The 19800-nt window shown below is 42.1% G+C and overlaps 1 protein-coding gene across 4 annotated transcripts in view; it reads left to right on the top strand.

The window, feature by feature from the left end:
* Nucleotides 1-6405: 6405 nt before the first annotated feature.
* The window catches only part of SYTL5 (synaptotagmin like 5), a 215836-nt gene continuing 202441 nt past the window's right edge, over nt 6406-19800 (top strand). For all 4 annotated transcript variants that reach the window (XM_045512502.2, XM_045512503.2, XM_045512505.2 and 1 more), the window contains exon 1: nt 6406-6662. The gene's annotated coding sequence lies outside the window, so the exon portion shown is untranslated. The remainder of the gene's footprint in view (nt 6663-19800) is intronic.

The following is a 19800-nucleotide window of genomic DNA, read 5'->3' on the forward strand; positions in this document are numbered from 1 at the left end:
ATGAGAAATCTGCATGGAGAAGTTGCTTGGTACAACAGGAAAGAACACTGTGGTGGAATACACTGATGGCTCCAATTCCTCATCTCTTCCTATATAGAAGTCCATTGTCATGTAACTTTGCAGTGCCTTCCTGGGTTGGGTGCACTTCTCTGTCCCTTGACTTTGAGTTCAACCAAAGGATTTTATTTTGCCAACAGAATGAGATGGCAATGATGCTGCTCCAGTTCTGAGCCTAGGAAGGGACTTTGCACGTTTCCTCTTTTGTCTTGCCCTTTTACTATGGCTATAAGAAAAATATGCCTGCACTAGCCTTCTAGTCCCACAGACTCAGTGCAGCAGAATCACCTCGAACCAAGCTCAGCCTAAATTAACTGACTCTCATCTAACCCACAGATACATGAGAGTAAATGATTTTGGTCTTAAGCCACTGATTTTGGGGGCATCAGTTTATGGCTATGGCTGATTGATACAAGCACCAAACTTACAGAAGGATAGACCTTACTTTGAATTCTGGCTCTTTCACTGATTGGCTATGTACCCATGGAGAGATCATTTAAACATTCCAAGCCTCAGTTTTCTCATCAGTAAAATAGGTATGATGATACCTATCTTATCTGTTAGGGCTGCTAAGGGGAATATCAAAGATACATGTGAAGATCTTCATGTTATAGAATTATAGAGTAATGCTTTTTTTCTTTATTACTGGAGATAATTGATTCTCTCTACAATACTTCTTATTTTTTTCTTCCTTGGTGTGTTATAGTGTTCTCATTTAAAATGTCACATTGTCACAACTGTTTTACCCCATGACAAAGTTTTAACAAGGGGACAGTGAGCCTCTGGGGGTCACAGTGCTAGTGGGAACATCTAGAAGATTGGAAGACCGTCAGGAGGAATAATGTAACTCAAGTGGGCAAAATCAACACCTCCCCACTTGATGACTGTGCTCGAGTGTTTGGCTTAGTAAGAAATCATTCCACGATACTCAGAGGGAAGATCTGGAACCATCTTAAGCAGCCCAACTGTCCTTGGTCTCCTGGCCACCTTTGGTGTCAAAGCCTAGAGATGGACCAGAAGACAAAAGGAGGCGAGGAAGAGAAAATCCCACCGGCTATCCTAATGTGATACTTCCCAACTCCCAGGGCGCTGTATTCAATGGGCTGGAGATACAAAAATGCCCAGCCCTTAGACCCACATAATCCAGCTGCAAGTTCTTACTTCTCCTCTGAGCTTACAACCCATTCTCTGTCCCCAGCTCATTTGCCATTTACTTGTTTGCCGCCTCACGACACGGGTGTGCTACCCCGTGACTATGATCATGGTATCTCAGTGCCATGTGGCTTCCTCATAATTTTACCTGTCAGACCTTTTCTTTTATGTTGGGTACAGATGAGAAGGGACTATTTCCACAACAAAACAGATTTACAGATTGATAGTTGGCTTGTGACAGTTTAATGCCAAGATGTTATAGGACTACCTGCCAGTGAAGAGAGAGTCCAGTGGAATCAGATTAATGATTAATTGGGCTTCTCAGATTTAAAGAAAAAATCAAGCAATACATCAAATAGACTTTGTATAATTTACAAGTATTAGTAAGTATGTGGGGGAATACTTATTGCATAATAGTCATTATTTGTTCTCTTAAGCATAACAACTTTGTCCATGGAGATAAGGCTGAATGGTACTGAAACAGGTCCTGCTTTCTAGAAGATAGTATTTAGGGAGTTGAACACACACACACACACACACACAGTGGAGCGGCTTTAACTCCTCTAACTCTTTTATTTATTGCCATATTCCTAATGCCAAGAACAGTCCCTGGCATATAGCAGGCAAATATGAACGCAGATATTTCTTGACTGCCTACTACTAGCCAGATCATGTTCTAGGCACACTAGATGGATACTTATGGATACTCCATTAAGTAAAACAGAAATGCATGTTTTCATGGAGTTTATATGGTACAAGTGGGAGACTGAAACTAAAGAAATAAATGAATACAATATTTAGTACGGCAGATGGGATGAGAACTCTGGGGGGAGAATAAAGCAGGAAAGGGGGATAGGGAGTGCTGGGGTTTGGTGGGAGAGTCACTATTTTAAGTTGGGTAGTCAAGGAAGACCTCAGGGGTGGATGACTTTTGAAGAGAAACCTAAGGTTGTTGAGAGAGTGAGCCCTGAGGATATCTAAGGGAAGAGAGTTCTAGGCAGAGGGAACAGTCAGTGCGCCAGCTTGGATGTGGAGGGAACAGCAAGGAGGCCAGCATGACTAGAGTGGAGTATGCTAGCGAGACGGAGCAAGAGGACAGGTTTAGAGAGACGGCAGGGGTGAGGTCATGCAGGGACTAAGTGACTATTGTAAGAATCAGGCTTTTACCCTGAGGGAGACAGAGAGGCAATGGGAGGCTTTTGAACAGCTAAATGGCATGTTTGGAATTGCATTTTTTAAAATAAATAAATGACTGAATTATTAATAAATTGTGCAGAATAGACACATTTCATGTTCAGAAAAACTGCAACTAATTTATGCAGATGCCTCACACTCAAGGAGATGGAACATAACTTCCCACCCCTTAAAAGTGTGGGTTGTGACTTTCTTCCAAAGAGTACAGTAGGAAAAGGAAAAACAACAACAACAAAAACCCCCAGTAACTTTAAAGGGGAGAAACCTGCCAAACACTTCCTCAGCCGGGTGACCAAGGTCAACATCAACACTAAGTCATACTGACAGTATATACAGGGGATTTATTATTTTAAAAGTAGATGGATATTATGCATAATATTTTCTTTTTAGATACTTTCTAATTACAGAATAACTATTATTTGTCCCTATATAATTATTTGCTATTCTTAGTAGAAGAATACTCAGAATATGGAATCATTTTTTTTAAATCAATATAGATAGCAATGGTATATACTACCAATATGGAATTGTACTGTTAAAGGATCATTCCAGCTACCGTGGGAGAAAAGACTATAGGGGGCAAAGGGCAGAAGCAAGGAGGTCAGTCGGGCTGTTTGTAATAACACAGCAGAGACGATGGTGGCTGGAGAAGGATGGTAGCAGTGCAGGTTGTAAGAAGTGGTCGGATTCTAGATGTATCTTGAAGATAAAATAGGCAGGGTTTGCTAATGGATTGGATGTGGAACATTAGAAAGAGAGAAGTCAAAAATGATCTAAGGACTGTAGCTTGTGCATCAATATGGATGGAGTTGCCATTCAACAAGATGAGGAAGACCTCAGAAGGAGAAGATCTGATGGAAATCTCAAGAGTTGGATTTTGTACAACGTTAAGTTCCAGATTCTTATTAGCCATCCAAGTGAGGATGTTAAGCAGGGGGCTGGATAAGTATCTGGAATTCAGAGGAAATGTTTGGACCACAGCTATAAATCTGGGAGTCATTAAAAATAACTAAAAACTCAAGCCTGGATTAGATCACAGATGCCTGATAAGTATTTGACAGGTAATAAATAAATATACACTCTCTCTTCTGGTAGAACACATTTTCTATAATAATTAGTTTATATGCAATTGAAAATAGGGTAACAATGTTGGTATAATGTGGAAGTTCTGTTGGAGTATAATTATAACCTTCAGCATGAAAGGAAAAAGGACTCAGCTTGGCTGCAGCACAGTCAGAAACCTTTTTAGCTTTATTTTAAGAAAATGAAATGTACCAAGGGCTTCCTCCCCAGGGAAGCCTTGCATGGCTCTTGCTCCAGGTAGATTGCACTCCCTCCTGTGTTTACCTTAATGACAGCCTCACTGTCTTAGACCTCCACCTCTGTGTGCCTTGTCTCAGCTCCATCAAGTCCGAATTTCCTCTCTTTTGGTTTCTTGCATTTTTAACATCCCGAGGAAGCCTCTGGCCATACCAAGCTGTGTCTGAGCTGTCCAAGTTATTGCCTGAGATATTCATTTTTTATTTTGTTAATGCTCTGCTAATAAGGTTGCATAAGTTTTGGGTGATCTGCCTCTAACTCTATTTTTTTTCTAGAAGCCTTTAGCGTGTTATTTTGCAAAATGAGAGATTTTTCAGGGAAATGAATGTATACATGTAGTGGACATGTTACTTTTGTCCACACCTTTCCTAGCATCTTTTTCTTTAGGAACTGTACCTTCTTCATCAGGTAAGGCTATCAACCTATCAATCACATTCTCCTCCAAAATAGACAGACAAGCAGGGATGGGCACATGACCCAGGATAGCCTATCAGAATACACTACCTACCTGGCCCATGGTGATTGGTTCAGGAAGAGACACATGACTCAAGCAGAGCCAATCCCTGGAGCCCTGCTGGTGCTGTAAGGAAGAACTCTCTCAACTCTGGAAATGTCTTGGACACTATCTGTCTAAAGAATGATGCTGTCACAAGAGAAAGGAGGTGCAAATTAAGAATCCAAAGTAAATGATTCATTTCCTGTGTATATCTCCCATTATTATTTTCCTGGAAATCTCCTAGTCTTTCTTTAAGGCTCAATTCAGTTGTTATCTTTTGGTGAAATGGTTCATGACCACCCCACCTCCTGAACCTTGTACACACCCCTCTTACAGAATTGCTGCATGACTGTTTATTGTCTACTCCTCCCCTTCTCCCACCCTTTGGTGTATGGCATTCTTGATGGTAGTGGCTTTGCTTTATTCGTCTCCATAAGCGCAGACCCTAACACAATGCCTAGTACATGGTAAATGCATAGTAAATGTAGCAAATGTGAGTTGAATGAATGGATGAAGATAAGATTCTAGTAATACTTGTGGTTGATCACCTTGCATGAAAAGACACATTGTCTTAGATACACACACACATATTCTAGGGGAATATAGAATTCATGATAGGGAAGAATTTTGATCCAAGTACTAATAGCTTAAACAAAGAAAGCAATTCATTGAGATGAAACTTGAAAATAAGATAGCAAGGGAGAATGCAGAGTAGGGGAGACTTTGAAAGAAGAGAAAAAATAGAAAAGAAACAGCACCTTATAAACTTGGTAGAGATAGAGAAGCTCAGGGATGATATTATTCAGGAAAGTAGGTATAGATAAGGTAGGAAAGTAGGTATAGATAAGGTAGAAAAGTAAAAGGAAATAGGCAAAGATAGAAAGTATAGAGGTGTTGGTGGAAGGCAAGAGTAGGAAGGTCCTGGATGTTAGACCTTTGAGCTTTCAATAGAAATTTGTTTTCCACTGAGTGTCAGGCTGTGTGCTGGGTTATTGGGATATTGAAATGAATGTCATTGTCTCTGCCCATCATGGGGGAGATCCAGATGGCAGAAAAGCAATGGGATGATGAGAAGGGGTATGTGTTGGGGGGGGGATAATGTGGACTTTTCTGAACGGACAGCAACTTTCCATTCTTTACCGGGATTGTAGGAAGTATGGCAGCTGAAATGCTGTCCTCAAGTTGGGAAAATGCGACATTCTCTCCCCATTCTTGTCTCTTTCTGAATTCTAGAATCCCTCATGCTTGCCAAGGCTAATGGGATTCTTATTCTACAGGCTCTTCCTCCCAGTTTTGATATGATGGAGGCAGGACTGTGGTCTCATCACCCTTCTTTCCGCAGCAGAACAAGATTACCTCTACCAGAACAATGTCAGGCCCCAAGGCAGCATTCCCAATCTGTATTTGCTGGAGATACTACTTCTACAAGTCCTGGCACTCTGTGGTACCTTGATTGTCCCAGCAAAGCTTGGGTAGGGCCTCGGCTGCTCTTCGCACGCCGAGTCAGGATAGGAGGGTGCCGCCTGGCACCAGCATCCCATCATCCCCACTGCAGTGTTTCAAGACCCTGGAGCATCCGAGAGGGAAGAGGGTCATAGCCACCTCTGTGAGGAAGGGGACTCCAGGCATATGGGAGTAATTTGTGCATTGGCTGTGGTGGGCAGGGGGACCCTGGGCATAGACACCAACTCTGGGAGAGTCTGGGTCTTGCCAAACCCAGCTGGCAGGCGGAAAGTGTGTCAGAGGGGTAGCCCTGGGGGCAACGAGTCCCTGCAAGATAAGGGCCCAAGGAGAGGGGAAAGACCTATGGAAAAGGATACACCTGGGATCTTCAGGCCCCAGCTGCGCCCGTCTCTGGGCTGAGTGGGTTCCGGCGCCACCGCAAGGGGGAGACCGAGGGCGGCAGGGCAGGGGGGCTGTGCAGGGCCGGTGGTGCGCGGCTTCGGCTGGGACAGCCTGAGGGAGGGCCTTAGCAGTGCCGCGTCCGGATGGCACGTGGAAGGTGCACTGAGCTCAGAGGGGCGCCCCGGGGGCAGCGGGTCCGGGGCGGCGAGGAGAGGGGAGACCCGCGACGGAGGCACTCGCCCTGCAGCTGCGGGCGGTTGTCTCGAGGGGCAGGCCGTGCCTGGCGCGGCGTGGGCTGGGTGGGCTTTGGCGCCGCCGTCTGGGGGCGTGGGGCAGAGGGCGCTGTGCTTAGGGGCGGCTGGAGACGCCCTCCAGCGCTCCGGCCCGGTACCTGCCGGGGGCGGGCGGCGCAAGGGGCGCGCGGCGCGAGAGGCGGGCGCGGAGCGCGTGAGTCACTCGGCTGGCTCCCCCGGGTTCGGAGCGGGACTTCGCCTCCCGCCTGGGGTCTGCTTTCATCTCCGGCTTCAACGACTCGCGCCAGAACACCGGCGCCTTCCTGGGGCTCGACCAGCCGCCTTTCCGTCTAGGCGAGGGCCAGGTAAGTTTCTCGTCTTTTGATGCTTGGGTGACTCGGGGGAAGGGGAGGGGGTCTCCCAGTCTGTGTCTCGGTCTGCCTTTGCTTCCACCTTTTGGTTCTCTCCATTGGAGAGAGAAAGTTAGATTTCTAAAACGCAACAGAGAATTTCAAATCCATGTTCAGACCCCAAAAAGCCAAACTCTGGGGCCATATTCTTAATTTCCCCTGTGTCTGCAACTGTCCGGATGCGGCGTTGTACGGGGCTAGCAATGTTAGATTTGTTTCGTGTGTTTTCCTCCTCCCCCACTTTCTTCCTGGGTGATTCTCAGAGGTCGCGAAGCGAGGAGGGTTGAGGGGGGAGGGAGGGGGGTTGAAGCGGGGCAGCAAAGCTAGAAGGCTGAGCTGGATGGAATCCCTTGCCCGGGCGGTTTCCCATTCTCGGCGAGGTGGCAGATGTTTTACTGTAGCCCGAGTTGGGATCTTGGAACAACCCTCCCCAGCCCAGGACGTGGCAGAGCTGTAAGGTAACTGCAGTTGCTGCATATCAGTCTCGTCACCATTGACTGAATCAAAATGTTCCGGAGGCACAATTAATGTGACTGCCACGATAATGTTGAAATAATTCACCGAAAGACTCTATTGAACATATATTTTTTGATATATTGTATTCCAGGAAAATTTTAGGAGGCTACTGCTGGTCTTATTTTCTCAATTTTCAAAGATGCTTCAAAACCTGTTATTTCCCTTGAAAGAAAATCAATGAGGACTGTTTCTTATAAGGGTTTAACAATGCAAAGCTGCATGTTAGTTTTCCTTTTCCTTTACCAGGGTGTGTGTGTGGGCAGGGGTGCTTCCACTAACTGCTTTTAGAAAAATCAACGCGGGGAGGGGGCTGCCCCCTTTCTCTCCCATTAAGTGCAAGTGAATTCTGTGAATATTAAATAGGTACTAATTATTGTTGTCCTTTTTTTGCTTAAAAGTAGCATAGGAAAGAACCTCCTGGAATGCGTACATGTGTGGCTCATGGTGATGACTAATTGCTTTATCAATACGGTTTGGGTTGATGCAATGTTAACAGGTGGTCTTAATTCACAGCACAGGATTTTTCTGTTTTAGACGAACATCCCTGCTGATTGGGAGGAAAGTAGTACTCCCCTCCCCCCTACCCAACCATGACTTTAATCCTGCTTTGTAGGAAAGAGAAGGATGGTGGGAGCAGTTTTTTTTTTAGCAGTTGATTGGGTCGATGATCATAAATTGCTCTTTCCTGAATTGTCATTTGGTTTATAATCTGTGATTGTAGAAGAGAACCCCCAGCCGCCTTGGAAGAAAATTATTAAAACCTTAGGTGTTTAGTCAGATCACAGGGATAACTTTTTACAGTTAAAAAGCTCTTCCCAGGGAGCCCCCTCTAAACTGAGTTAGGTTTCCCACCTTTTTGATAACATAGCTCTTCTCCTGGGCATCTTGTGACTCTTGGTTTGCACGCCAGTCTCGCTCAAGATAGAAAAATTTCTTGGAAGGTGGGGCAATTTGTATTCTTGGAGCCTATTCAGTTAGGTAGGGGTCGGTTGAATGAGTAAATAAATGAATTTGGTGGTTCAGATCAGGCTTACCGTTCCTTGAACACCACACTTGGGCATGGTTTTTTTTTTTTTTTCACTCCTAGAAGATAATCTTTCTAATTCAGTGATTCTCAAAGTGTGGATCCTCAGACAACACTGTATTCGAAAGGAATGCGAGTTTGACATATATGGAAAACATCTATATATTAACTGTCACACTTTGCTGCAAGTGACAGAAAAGCCAACTAAAAGTGGCTTTAACAAATTAAAGATGGCTGACAGCAGGTGATCACTGGAGTCAGTTCAGTGGCCCGGCAATGTTAGGATTCTGGGTCGATGCTTTTACCCTCATGGCTTCAGGATGGCTCTAACAGCTCCAGACGTTATGCCCTTATCCCATGTTCAAAGGCAGGAAACAGAGAGTAGGAAGGAATAGAATAATTTCCCTCATGAAACTTTCTCTTATTAGAGAAGAAATAGCTTTCCCCAAAGTTCCCCAACAGAATCTCCCTTGTGTCTCATTGGCCAGAGCTGGGCCACATAACAGTCCTTAGTGGTATGAGAGACCAGGAAAATGAGTATTGGGCTTTTTAGCTTCTATAGTGGAAAGGTGGCCAGGGAGAGGGGCATTGGAGATGGCTTTCGGGAGCTAACCAGCAAGTCTTAAGCTATCATGAAAATGGCCCTGTTTTAACCAGTGATTATATTAATGATTAGTCTCACTAAAACATTAAATATTAATCAATGTAGCAAAAGCACATTAAGAATTGGGATTATTTTCTCCCTAGGGTATGGTATTTTAAGGGTGCTAAATAATCACTTTTGTAGAGTGTGTGATATTTTTTCTATCTGCGGTCTCTAAAAACTATTTCTATATAAAGAAAAAAATGTATATACAGCTTGTATGGTTTCCATTATATGAAGTATGGGTCAGAGCCTCCAGTTCCTGAAACAGAGTAAACAGTAAATAGTTGTGCTGTGAGTAAACTATTGAGTTTGGGAGCTTCACAACTTCACAAGGACAAATGGAAAGGATTTACCAATAAAAAGCTAATTAGTGGCTTGGCACCTGTGCCCCAAAAGGCTAGTTTACACAAACTTAAGAGTCTTTAATTTGGATCCTAGGAGCCTGGAGAGCTCCTGGAGGAACACGAAGGACAAGAAGACCATAAAGAGGGAGTGGATACTGACAGTTTAGGTGGATAGGTTTTCTTTGGGAGCCTTCTCTGTTCCTCTGCTGTGGAAGATGTACTACCCGAAAAAAAAAAAAAACCAAACTTAAGACGATCCCTAGCACACACACAAAAAATTTAAGTTGATGCATGAAAAGAAGAGAACATACATTACTGCCAGCTTGGATTCTTGACTCTTTCCGTGTAGGAATCCTGGTATATTTACAGAAGGACCAGGTTTGAGGACCTGATGATGAGTGCTCAGCTAAGCAAGTACCAAGGGATTGAGGTTGAACAATTGCGAGCCCTTGTGCCTTAGATTTCTCACCAGTCAAAAGAATGAAGTAGACTCTCCGTGGTTTTCAAACTGTGTTGCACTTTAAAAATCACCCAGAGCTTTTTAAAATCCAGATTTCTATACTTCAATTAAAAAAACTAATAAAATCCAGATTTGTGGGCAGATCCTTAGACTTAATTGGAACCTCTGGGAAGGGGACCCAGGCATCAGGATTTTTAAAATCCCCCAGATGATTCCAGTATGCACCTGACTTTGGGAACTGTTTTAGTTTGCCTGGGCTAACGTAACAGAGTACCACACACTTGGTGACTTAAAAAATGAATTTATTTTCTCACAGTTCTGGGGAATAGATGTTCAAGATCAAGATGTTGGCAGAGTTGGTGTCTTTTGAGGTCTCTTTCCTTGGCTTGTACATGGCTGCCTTCGCACTGTTTCCACATCTTTTCTCTGCATGTCTCTCTGCTTCCTAATCACTTATAAGGACACAGGTCATTTTAGATTACGGCCCACACCTATGACCTAATTTTGCCATAATTACCTTTAAGGCTCTATCTCCACATACAGTCAAATTCAGAGGTACTAGGGGTTAGGACTTCAACATGTGAATTGGGGGCGGGGCACAATTCAGCCCATAACTGGAACCGTTGGAGAAGTACAATTGTAGCGCTTCTCAAGCTTTATTGTATATTCAAATCACCTGAAGATCTTATTGTAATTCAGAATCCAATTGGGTAAATCTGTATGGGGCCTGAGATGCCGCAGTTGTAACAAACTCCAGGTGATGCCAGTGCGGCCGGTCGGTAGATAACACTTGAGGTAGTGTGGTTCTGTCTAGAGCGCTAGTTATGAAGGTCTAGCAGGCATTAGAATTTCCTGGAGAGCGTGTTAAAAACAGATTGCTAGGTCCTGGCCTCAGAATTTCTGATTCTGTAGGTTTGGGGTGGAGCCCAAGTATTTGCATTTCTAACAAGTTCCCAAGTGATGAGCTGCTGGTCTAGGGCTGATACTTTGCAAACCACCTGTCTCTGGCTTTTTGAGATTCCATGGTATTGGGTGAGTCTAGTTCATTACAGACATCATTGTTGAAGTTTATCTGTGATATTTGCTAACCTCATCACTGCTAGCGTTGCACCTTTTGTTTTGCCAAGCTTAATTACATTTTCTGCTCATGAAATAAAGGATGAAGAAATGGGAGAAAATGCTACATTGAGGTCTCTTTTAATCTCTTATGCAAATGTAGGTGAATGAGTATGGAGGCTCTACATCAGCCCATTTATCTCTATGTTTCTTCTCTAATCACAGAGCTGAATTGCAGCTCACCCTTACAGCAGCTCAAAGATGATTTTCTGAGACGGCTTCTCATGTGGGATTTTTGGGGAAGGATTAACTATTCTAGAGATGTACAGTCTCGCGGGGCACTGCAAATTTCTCCAGCACATTAATTTTAAATTCTAATTTAATCATAGTTTTATTTGTGAGACCAACAGTGAACTACATCAAACAATATCCCCCTCTCTGAAATAATTGGAGGTTGGGAGAACAGTTTGCCTGCTCTTTGAGAGTTAAATTAGTAAAATTCAAGTTCTGTGAATGTTATTCACCTGCGTTTGTAAAACAAGGGACTGTATGTATATGTGAGACTAAATGGTTTACAAACATCCAAAATTTACACTAGTGACCTGGGTGTAATTTCAAGAGTATGATTGTATTTTATAAAGTAGAAACCTATCAAAAAATGGCTATATATATACATATATATATATATATATATATGTATATATATTTTTTGGTGTGCTGGTCACTGTACCTATAGTATCTCACTTAACCTTTATACCCTGTAATATATCAGATATATGTGTGTCAGTTATCTACTGCCATAATAATGTTGCATAACAAGCAATCACAAAAATCTCAGTAGAACATGACAGTAAGCATATATTGCTCATGTGTCTAGGTCACCTGGGTGCTAGCTAGACTGTTTCGCTGATCTTGGCTGGAATTATTCCCATGTCTTGGGCTTACCTGGATACTGGCTGATCTAGGCTAACCTTGTTTGGAGTAACTGATGTGCCTGGGCTCTGTTTCACGTTTCCCATCCTCCGGCAGGCTACCCACTCATGTCCTCAAGGCAGCAGCGGAGGTACAAGAAAGAATACGTGGAAATCCACAGGCCTCTTGAGGCCTAGACTCATAACTGGCAAATCATCACTTCCACCTTATTCTGTTGGCCAAAGCAGTCCACAGGGTCATGCTCACAGTCAGAGTGGGAGGGCCCTACGAAGTGATATGACAAAAGGCATGGTGTAGGGAGGGGTCAAGAATAGGGGCTGGGTTTGCAATCAGTTACAGGGAAGAAAAATTCAGAGACATTAAATTACTTGTTCAGATCACGTTATTTATAAGAGGTGAAGCCAAGACTCAAAAACAACTTTGATGCCAAAGCTTAACACTCTTTCCTTTATACGACATTGCTCTTCTACTTTTTATTGTACCCTATTTAGAGAAAAACTATATCAAGAGAAGGTATATGTTCAGCCTGTAAGATAAAGAATTATCTTTGTACATTAAGTTACAAGTGAGATTTTATTTTACTTTATTGTTTACAAGTGAAATTTTAATACACATAGGTCTATATACATATTTTTCTATTTGCTCAACTTAAAGCATTTTGTTTTTAATTATTATTAATGTTCTCTATTATCTCTCTATATGAAGCAACTAAAATATTTCTATTTTAAACTTAAAAATGCATTCAATTTATAATCCAAGGAATCTTTTAAATGAAGATAAAAGCAGATTGCTTGCTGCCCCATTTACTCTGGGGCTGTTCTCTAAAGAATGGGGCTTGCTAAAGCATTTCCCTTACTTATGACATTTCCGAAGTTACGCCAGGTGAACCAGGCCTCTATTCAGAATGAATTTGCTGATGCCATAAGTGTTTTGAGTTTACCCTTCAGGTTTTCACACATTTTCCACATCCGTGGTGAGTTTTGCCAGCAATTGGTAAAAACTCCCAGCACTGTCCCGGGGAAGAGGTTACCTGTGATGTTTCCAGCCTGATCATCTGACCCGCCAGGTTAGATCAGCTCAGTTGTGGGGATAGATGCAGTTGACTGTCAAAGCCTAATGCCATTAAATGTTTGAATTGCAGAACGAATTCTGTTTCTCCTGATCTCGTGGTCAGCAATCAGCCTTATGATTCTCCATGTTCATTGCCTTCAGGGAGAGAATAACCTGGCCAGGCTGTCTGGTCTGCCTGAAAGTTCTATTTCTCATTGTAAATTACTAAGCCGCCACTCTGGCTTTAAACACTTATGAGTGTTGGGAAGTGAGTCAGCATCCAGCACCTTGAAGCCTGATAAATGCGGAGACACTGATAAGATCAGTTATCCGAGCTCGTGCTGTTCACTGCCAGGCCTGATGGTGATGATTCACCAAAGTGAATTAATACCAGCGAGTGTTTATTAATCATTTTCTGCACACCAGGAACTGTGCAGTTCTGTTTCCGTGATCTCATTTAGTCCTCAACAACTTTGTGAGGTAGTACTTTTATTTCCATTTTACAAATAGGAAGACTGAAGTACAGATGAAAAACTTGCCCCAAATCAAATGGCTGCTTTGGCAGAGCCCCCTGGTTGCCACCCAGTACCCTTTCTCACCTTCTCCCTTAGTGACAGAATCCAGTTTTATTCCTGGTGGCGATGCCTCCACTGAACAGTCTCTGTTACCCAGCATCTCTTGTACCACGGTTTGATCCTGTGACTGAATTGTGCCAGTGAGCTGGAATTGTGTTGTGTTGTGTGGGATTTCTAGGAAGCCTGCCTAAAGAGAGTTGGCTTGGCTGGAAGGAGGGCCCTTTTCTACTTCCCGTTCCTCTAGCTGCTAGCCTGGTTGCGGGCATGATGGTGAGAGCCATCTTGGGCCATGGAGTGATCTCTTGGATGTACGTTAGCACTGAGGTTGTTAGAACAGAAAAGTGGAAGAAGGAATCTGGGCTTGTGATGGTCCCATGCAGCCACTGCTTTCCGGACATATTAATGTTTTAGTGTTCTCTTAGCAGAGAAGAAAGGCAGTGATGGCTATTGGGTAGGCAGTGGAGAGTGTTTACAAGCTATGTGCCAAATCCCTAATATTTGAGCTGTGATAGACACAAGTCTTTGCATTCTACCTCAGCCACTTACTGTATGTATTGGGCACATCTTGTGTCCTGCTGTACATCCTTTCTGCCCATCTTTTAGTCAAGTCATTGATCCAGTAACCAGTTTCATGAGGTGTAACCAGATAGGACCTTGCCTTAGCCTCACAGTGACTATTTCACCTTCCACCCCAGGACTTCTTTGATATTTCAACACAGAGGCCTGTTGGAACTGCCTAGCACCCACGTGTGTATTACGGAATGTGAGGATGTTAAAGGCCCAAGAGTCAATCCTTGACTAATGTGGGTTGGGAGCTAAGGATAAATGCTCCCTTCTCCCATCCTTGAACAGATAATTCGGAACTGCATTTTAGTATTGTTTGCCTCTAAGAGGTTCTCAGAGGATCTAAGCAAGATCAATTGCCTACAGTTGTGGCCAACTCAAAAATATACTTCTGTATTGATTTTGTCTCTTTTCTGGTTCCCTTTCCCAAATTCCCAAATTCTATTTTCTGAAATCAGTTCCCCAAATAAATTACTTGGACGCAAACCCTGGCCTCAGGCTCTCCGTTTCAGGGAGAGCTCAGTTTAAGACGTTGTATAACCTTGAATTAAGCTGTACTGAAAAAACTTTGGCACTTGCTGACACTTTTATGCCCCTTATATGACAAAGCAGTGTACTATCTTTAGTGTATAAAGATGAGGATACATTATGAAATCTGATAGCATCAAGTATTGCTGTGTACACGAATCAGTAGGAATTGACATACCTTGTTGATGGGAGTGCAGATTTGGGAGAATCATTTTGGAAAATAAAAGTTGGCACTATCTTGTGAGGTTGAACACACATATACTCTATGACCCAGCAGTTTTTATTTTTAGGTATAACCCCCAGAGAAATTCTTCTGTATGTGAACCAGGGCCTCTCCTTTGGAATGTCCTTAGCAACGTGGTTTATAATACGGAAGTACTAGAATAACCTAATTGTTCACTGATGGGAAAAGAGACGAGTTTAGAATTTTGATATAATTTCACCATAGAATAAAAGTGAATGAACCACTGTTACATGAGAACATAGATGCATATTAGAAACAAAACGTTGAATGAAAAACTAAGTTACCAAAGACTTCATGCAGTTGGGCATAATTTTTATAAAGCTCAAAAACAGTACTAAACTGTACCTTGGAAGGAATGATACAAACATGATAGACTATAAAGGAAGGTAAATCCCATATTCCAAGCTAGTGCTTTCCTCTGATGGGGGAGACAGGGATGGGCTAGGGTAGGAACATGCAGTGGAGGCACTGGCATTAGTGATGTTCTGGGTGTTGACAGTTCACTGAGGCTCTGTTATCATGCCTTATACTTTATGTAAAAGTGATGTTGATTATTTTGTGTATATACAGATATTGTTTAATAATTTTTGGAAAACGAAACTGCCACCAACAAAGATGCTGTGCTCACAAAGCATGGCCTTGGTGAAAGTCTACTTCAGTCCTCACTCTGAGCTAATGGCTCTCAGATTCAATATTCTTCATCATGTGATGTATTTTTTCCCTTTGTGTTCCCAAGTATATTGTATAATTAGAACGACAGGGCACAAGATTCCTCTTCCTTATGGCCCTTGGGGGTTACGTCCTCTATTATATTTAGAAAAGAACAGTTTGTTGTGTCCTCTGCTCCTGCGTCCACTTGCCTCTGGTTCCTACGTGTCCTGAGGCTCTTCACTGTTCTCTGCTGTACGCCACCCAGCTTTCATTTTACTGCTGCTCTCAGCAGTGCACTCATGGGCTACAATCTCCTTTGTTTCTGTGAGGTGTGTGTGTGTGTGTGTGTTGGGAGGTAGTATAACGGTGAGGAGTGGTGACGCTCTTAACGTGACATTTCTCTCTATAGTTTCAGACCTACTCCTTGCTGTCTTTGGCAGTGGTACCGTACAAAGCTGTAAGGTTGTACCAGATTTTAAACTTGAGGCCAGGGTTTATAACTTTTAGAATATTGTTGTGCCATGGAGCTTTTGATGAAGCCAATGGCCTCCTTATCAGAATATTGATTTAAATTCATAAAATCAAACACATTGGATTACAAAGGAAACAAACTATTAAAATATACTTATCAGAATATTAAAAAAGATTGTGATATAATAACATATGTACTTATTTATTAACTTACCAGACAACAAGATCTAGTGGTGGGTCTAACGACTGCCCAAATTTTAAAGGAGTAATGAGCATAAAGGATATTTCACAGTATCTGCAATAACTAACTGTAAGGTGACATGCAAAAGATCTGTGATTTCTATTGGTGACAAAGTCACAGGTGTTCATTCCTATTGTGGTTTGTTGCTGACACCCATATTTGAAGGAAATACTAAATTTTACATAGAGATTAGTGAACATAAGGATGTAATTTTTTTCCCATCCAAGTTCACGAACCCTCTAAAATCTATCCATATACCCTTGGGAGACCATAGACTGCAGGATGAGAGATTTGCTGTAAGCAAAATAAAGGAAATTACCACCGATGAAGGAATAATTTAAATTGAATACCCAACATTATCTAAACCACTGTCCGCAAGAAAAGCACTTAACTCCAGCCCTTCATGCTCCAGCCCACAAGTGCATCCCAAGTCCCGTTGGAATCTTACAGACCTTCTCTTTGAGAGGACCTTACTCTTCAATGCCCTGCAGACGGGTCTCCATACTTCCTTTAGAAAGTCCTGCCTCTTCCTCAGAGGAGTTGGTCTTAGCTTGGGATTCATCCGTCTCCCTTCTCCACTCTGTTTTCCCCACTAAGGATTGCCCACCTTCGCATCCCTCTGTAGTGACTCCCCTACAACAGTGTAGGGTGGGCTTTGGCTCCCTGAGTCTCTTCTCCTTCCAGGCCTTTCCACTCTGGTGAGTTGTAGTGAGCAGGACACCCACACCCATCCTGACTCGCCAGGAAACACACTTTTTCTCAGCGACAGCTCAGTCTTAAAACAGAAGGAAAAAGAGACATTTCTCTGACTGCCCATTAATTAAAAGGCTGCGCAAGTGTATAGTGGAGCCTGTACTGTACAATTATTATGCAGATCGAGGAGAGTTCCTTACTCATCCCTCCGCTCCTCTCAAACAGGCTCATTACTGAGCCATAGACCTTTTAATGTCTGTTTGCTGAACTTCACAAACACCTGACTCTGGTTGAAAATTTCTGTTTGATCCTGATTGGGTACTTTGATAGTGTCTTTGGTATCCTCCACCATGCCTACTAATTGACTGATTCGTTGACTGATTTGATATTTTAACAATTTTGTCAGAATCTGTAATGATTTTTAATAGACATTATTTTGGGGGACAGTTTTGCTTTACAGAAAAATTGTAAAGCTAGTACAGAGTTCCCATACACTTATACCCAGTTTCTCCTATTACTACTGTCTTATATCAGTATGGTCTATTTGTTACAGTTAATGAACCAGTATTGATATGTTGTCATTAACTAAAGGCTGTACTTTATTTGGATTTCCTTAATTTTTGCATAGTGTCCTTTTCTTGTTCGAGGATTCCATCCAGGATCCCATCCAGGATCCCATGTTCCATTTAGTCATTATGTCTCCTTAGTCTCCTCTGGACTGTGACAGTTTCTGCGACTTCTTGATTATGATGGTCTTAACAGTTTTGAGGAGTACTGATAGGTGTTTAATTGGATGTTCCTCAACTGGGATTTGTCTGATGTCTTTCTCATGAATAGACTGGGGTTATGTGTTTTGGAGATGAAGGCTGTAAAGGTTAGGTACTTTCTCACCACATCATATCAAGAGTGTATACTGTCAACATGGCGTACCACTGTTGATATTGACCTTGATCGCCAGCCTGAGATAGCGTTTGTCAGGTTTCTCCACTGTAAAGTTACTTTTTTCCCCTTTTACTATACTGTCTTCCTAGAAAAGAAGTCACTATGCGCAGCCCATGCTTAAGATAACAGGGGGTTCTGCTCCATCTCCTTGAGGGTGAGGTATCTATATAAGTTATTCAGAATTCTTCTGCATGGGAAAATTCTCTCTTCTCTCCCATTTATTTACTTATTCAGTCATTTATTTAGATCAGTGTGGACTCAGGGTAATGAATTTTTACTCAAATAATCCCAATCTTATTTGTGGCCAATAGCATGAATGTTTGTACCTAACTAGGGCTAGCCCAATGGTTTCTAAGCCCCCAAAAGGATAAAACCAATGGTTACACATGGATTTTGTCTCACTATTTGTCTGTCTTTCCATTTTTTGGTCAAATTTTTGGTTTAATTTCTTTCTTTTTTTTATAATTTTTTTCCAGTTTTATTATGTAGAATTATTATAGTTTGACTGCACATACACATATTGCATGTAAATACATATAAACAGTATACTGCACTTTTTTTAGTTTTCATATATGTACATATTTATTGTTTCTAAGAACAGATTAGATCTTTAGTTTTTTAAACTTACATAGTTATCAAAGGAATAAAGCTAACTACAAAATAAGAAACAACAGAATGTGGTAATCCAATCATAAAGGACAGTGAGATGTGCTTACACATATTCAAGAAATCAAAATAATAATTAGTTCATTTGTGTCATTGTTGTTATTTTTTACATTCCTCATATAAATGATGTCATATGGCATTTTTCTTTCTCTTTCTGGCTCACTTCACTTAGAATGACAATCTTCAGGTCTATCCATATTGCTGCAAATAGCATTATTTTATTTTTATGGCTGAGTAGTATTCCATTGTACATATGTACCACATCTTTATCCAGTCATCTGTTGATAGATATTTGGGTTGTTTCCATGTCTTGGCTATCATAAATAGTGCTGCTATGAACATTGGGGTGCATGTGTCTTTTTGTATTTTATTTTTCTCTGAATATATGCCCAGGAGTGGGATTGCTGGATCATGTGGTAAATCTATTTTCAGTTTTTTAAGGAACCTCCATACTGTCTTCCGTAGTGGCTGTACCAGTCTACATTCCCACCAGCAGTGTAGGAGGGTCCCCTTTTCTCCACACCCTCTCCAGCATCTATCATTTGTAGACTTTTCAATGATGGCCATTCTGGCTGGTGTGAAAAATTTTTGGTTTAATTTCTAACCAAAAGAATAATTCAAGAACATGGTAAAAAAAAAAATTAAACCATCAAAGAGCACACAGTGAAAACCGGGACTACTTTCCATCCCATATCCTTGTATTTTCTCAGAGGCATCTCCTGTTAACGGTTACTAGTATTTTCCCAGAAATTTTCAATGCATATTTTAGCATATATCTATGATTTAGCTTCTTTAGACTCTAAGGCAGTGGGTCAGGAGAGGGGCATAGCAGGATAATGAAAGAGGAAACAAAGGGGATGGCAGGAGCAGACCAAAGGCAGTTAGGTCAGTTGTAGAAGTCTTAACCCAATCATTGTATTTGCTTGGAAAACAATTCATTTTTCTAAGGATTTTTTTTTCTGATGTAGTTTTGCCCCATTTGTGCGTTTTAACCCCTGATTATCAAAGCATTATGGCTCTATCGGTTGTTTCTTAGTTGAAAACCATCAAGTCCTCTCTGCTGAGTTTAAGCAGAAGAATTTATTTGAAGGTATTAGGTGGTATGGTGTTTCTGGCCCCAGTTCTCCCCACCTCTACCCATGCCTTTTGGATGTGTGACTTTGTAGCTCTTCTCACTAAAGGAGATTATCCCTTGATTCTGACCAATGAAATGTTAGTAGGTATGATGCACGTAGAGGCTAGAAAGAAACATTTGCACATTTATACTTTGGGTCTTGCTCCTCTGCCTTGGCATGTCAAGAGAAGATGTCAAGGTTTGCCTCATGGAGGACAAGAGACATGTGATGCACAGCCGAGTCATTCCAGCTGTCTCAGAGCTATCCTAGATTGGATCTAGCCAGTTGACCCCAGACATATGGGTGAGCTGAAGTGCAACTGACCACAGGATACATAAGCAAGCCCAGTCCAGCTCATCTAAACCCTGCAGATT

The sequence above is a fragment of the Camelus bactrianus genome, chromosome X, assembly GCF_048773025.1.
Source record: "Camelus bactrianus isolate YW-2024 breed Bactrian camel chromosome X, ASM4877302v1, whole genome shotgun sequence".
Taxonomy (NCBI): Eukaryota; Metazoa; Chordata; class Mammalia; order Artiodactyla; family Camelidae; genus Camelus; species Camelus bactrianus.